Source organism: Nanorana parkeri, unplaced genomic scaffold, assembly GCF_000935625.1.
Source record: "Nanorana parkeri isolate BGI_ZX_2015 unplaced genomic scaffold, ASM93562v1 scaffold50, whole genome shotgun sequence".
Classification (NCBI taxonomy): domain Eukaryota; kingdom Metazoa; phylum Chordata; class Amphibia; order Anura; family Dicroglossidae; genus Nanorana; species Nanorana parkeri.
The window spans coordinates 1,834,818-1,838,540 of record NW_017306318.1 but is presented as its reverse complement, the minus strand read 5'-3'; the positions used below and the strand labels follow the sequence as shown (position 1 = coordinate 1,838,540).

Here is a 3,723-nt window from a genome sequence, read left to right as displayed (position 1 = left end):
AGGTAATGCAGATCACTGACTGGAGGTAATGCAGATCACTGACTGTAGGTAATGCAGATCACTGACTGGAGGTAATGCAGATCACTGACTGGAGGTAATGCAGACCACTGACTGGAGGTAATGCAGATCACTGACTGTTGGCTGTAGGTAATGCAGATCATGTTTATTGGAGTTCTATAAATGAAACCTATTAAGTTTAGTCTTTCCGTTTATAGTAATACAACAAACAGTGTGGAAAATAAATAATCACTTGTCACATGTGTTTCCTGTCTAGGATTTCATATCCGCCAGCTTGTGCAGAGAAAGGTGCCTTGTCTGATGACAATGGCAGTTGTGTGTGGGCAGGGGAATTCCAGCACTTGATTCTCCTGCTAGATAAGAACATTCGGCCCATAAACAAGTTGAGCATTCACAGATAAACAAGCCACAAAGTGTTCCTTGGCTCTGTGCAATAGACTGATAGCTCCTGGCATTATGCCGTCACTTGGGTTCTACATTAGTCTGTATTGCTAGCATAGGATCCATGCAGGTCTCCAGCTATTGTACAGCTAATTGTGACAGCGTGATGTGATCTAATGTGACTAATCCGCTGTAGGAGACCTGAGGAGCCATTAGGAGAGTCAGTAGGAAGGTGCCCCATGATATTGGTGATCAGTAGGAGAGGTGCCCCATGATATTGGTGATCAGTAGGAGAGGTGCCCCATGATATTGGTGCTCAGTAGGAGAGGTGCCCCATGATATTGGTGATCAGTAGGAGAGGTGCCCCCATGATATTGGTGCTCAGTAGGAGAGGTGCCCCATGATATTGGTGATCAGTAGGAGAGGTGCCCCATGATATTGGTGATCAGTAGGAGAGGTGCCCCATGATATTGGTGCTCAGTAGGAGAGGTGCCCCATTATATTGATGCTCAGTAGGAGAGGTGTCCCATTACATTGGTGATCAGCAGGATTGGTGCCCCCTTACATTGGTGATCAGTAGGAGAGGTGCCCCATTACATTGGTGATCAGTAGGAGAGGTGCCCCATTACATTGGTGATCAGTAGGATAGGTGCCCCCTTACATTGGTGATCAGTAGGAGAGGTACCCCCTTACATTGGTGATCAGTAGGAGTGGTTCCCCCTTACATTGGTGATCAGTAGGAGAGGTGCCCCCTTACATTGGTGATCAGTAGGAGAGGTGCCCCCTTACATTGGTGATCAGTAGGAGAGGTGCCCCCTTACATTGGTGATCAGTAGGAGAGGTGCCCCCTTACATTGGTGATCAGTAGGAGAGGTGCCCCCTTACATTGGTGATCAGTAGGAGAGGTGCCCCCTTACATTGGTGATCAGTAGGAGAGGTGCCCCCTTACATTGGTGATCAGTAGGAGAGGTGCCCCCTTACATTGGTGATCAGTAGGAGAGGTGCCCCCTTACATTGGTGATCAGTAGGAGAGGTGCCCCCTTACATTGGTGATCAGTAGGAGAGGTGCCCCCTTACATTGGTGATCAGTAGGAGAGGTGCCCCCTTACATTGGTGATCAGTAGGAGAGGTGCCCCCTTACATTGGTGATCAGTAGGAGAGGTGCCCCCTTACATTGGTGATCAGTAGGAGAGGTGCCCCCTTACATTGGTGATCAGTAGGAGAGGTGCCCCCTTACATTGGTGATCAGTAGGAGAGGTGCCCCCTTACATTGGTGATCAGTAGGAGAGGTGCCCCATTACATTGATGCTCAGTAGGAGAGGTGCCCCATTACATTGGTGATCAGTAGGAGAGGTGCCCAATTACATTGGTGATCAGTAGGAGTGGTTCCCCCTTACATTGGTGATCAGTAGGAGAGGTGCCCCCTTACATTGGTGATCAGTAGGAGAGGTGCCCCCTTACATTGGTGATCAGTAGGAGTGGTGCCCCCTTACATTGGTGATCAGTAGGAGAGGTACCCCCTTACATTGGTGATCAGTCGGAGAGGTTCCCCCTTACATTGGTGATCAGTAGGAGAGGTGCCCCCTTACATTGGTGATCAGTAGGAGTGGTTCCCCCTTACATTGGTGATCAGTAGGAGAGGTACCCCCTTACATTGGTGATCAGTAGGAGTGTTGCCCCCTTACATTGGTGATGAGCAGGATTGGTGCCCCCTTACATTGGTGATCAGTAGGAGAGGTGCCCCCTTACATTGGTGATCAGTAGGAGAGGTATGTTGGAAGCTAAAATAATTGACATCTATGATACATCTTTGATGGAAAGGTTCCTTAATATCGTGAGCTGCCCGTTGCTGTTTGATATGCAAATGAAGACCATCAAAGGGTTCTTGGGGCTGGACACTGATCAAAGGAGATCTGCTGGACTGTCATGTCCTGGGGCAAGCCCGACCCCCTGCTGGTATTTACTGCCCTCACCTGTGTCAGCAAGGCATATATGCTGGGATGGGGGCAGGGGCATATGATGGAACCTTCTTCCTGTGTGACACTAACCTAGCTGACAAGCAAGACCTCCTACTGATCACCAATATAAGGGGGCACCTCTCCTACTGATCACCAATGTAAGGGAGTGCATACCTACAGTATGCACTATACCGTACATGAAAGGGTCTGCATCCTGTCTGCCATCAGTGCCCACCAATCAGCCTCACACTGCTTCCTTTGCCTGTCTACATTATGCAAGCGATGCCCCTTTTGGCCGTGACGGCCTCTCCTCCCTCTGACGCGGCTGTGACGTTTTTGTTTTGGGAATTTGCTATTATCCTGGAATAAGCCAGGGTTGTCAATGCTCAGCACTCGGATTCCCACGACAGATGAGATCGGAGACGCCAGAACTCCTCATACTCTTCCTTGTTCTTCCAGCTCTGGGAGTCCATGAAGAACACAGATCAGGTCATTGCTCCACAGTGATGATAACAGTTATTGTACTCAAAGAGTAGTGGGTGCCTGGAAAGGATTTCACAGAATGCCACGGGGGTTGGGGGGGAAGAAAGATCAGGAAAGGAATTTAAAGCTCAAATATACTTTTTGGTTAAAAAAAAAACTGCCCATGATCTTTAAAAAGAAAAGTTCTGGCTGCACCTCCTGGCCGGCATTGGCCCCCACAAATTCACCCAGACTGGGATCCAGTCCTGGTTTTCTTCCAGGCTAAATGACGCCCAGGGTCATTCATCCCATTTTCTGTGAGTGCAGGGTGTCATGGACACACCCCCTAGGGCGGGGCTGGGAAGTTTCCCCAGCATGGCCTGCACTCATAGTATAATTATGCAGAGTGTAGCGCTGATGTCATCACATCAACAACGCCCTCTGCATCATTGAAGGCCAGAAGGAAGGGGACCCTGCGTGCCATGTGACATAACAGTTTTGAAAAAGAGTATTTAAAAAATCAGTATTAAACAAAGTGTATTAAAACACTCTCCAGGATGGTTTGAGAGAGGGAGGGTGTCATGGACTGATCTGCACACAGTTTTGTCCCATTGTTGTACTGATCGGTACACAGGTCACGTGAGCGGTCAGCAGCACCGTCGGAGGTTATTTGTACCTCGCCGCATCCTGTAATGTTTCCCGCGGTCGCTATGGGAACGCTGGGAGCGGAGAAGCGGCGGAGTGTGTGGGTAGACCGCCATCAGCCGGGAGCCGGGACTGTGCCGGGAGAGGTAGGACGGCTGTGTGCGGGGTGGGAGGAGGCCGCCATTGTCACTGTACTGGCCGCTGGTCAGTCCACAATACCTCATTGTCCATCACTATGAGTGACAGGGGGCGTCGTGTG

The 3,723-nt window shown here is 49.8% G+C and overlaps 1 protein-coding gene across 2 annotated transcripts in view; it reads left to right on the top strand.

Annotated features, from left to right (window-relative positions):
* Window positions 1-3,486: 3,486 nt before the first annotated feature.
* The window catches only part of PKIG (protein kinase (cAMP-dependent, catalytic) inhibitor gamma), a 78,113-nt gene continuing 77,876 nt past the window's right edge, over window positions 3,487-3,723 (top strand). For both annotated transcript variants that reach the window (XM_018574800.1, XM_018574794.1), the window contains exon 1: window positions 3,487-3,610. The gene's annotated coding sequence lies outside the window, so the exon portion shown is untranslated. The remainder of the gene's footprint in view (window positions 3,611-3,723) is intronic.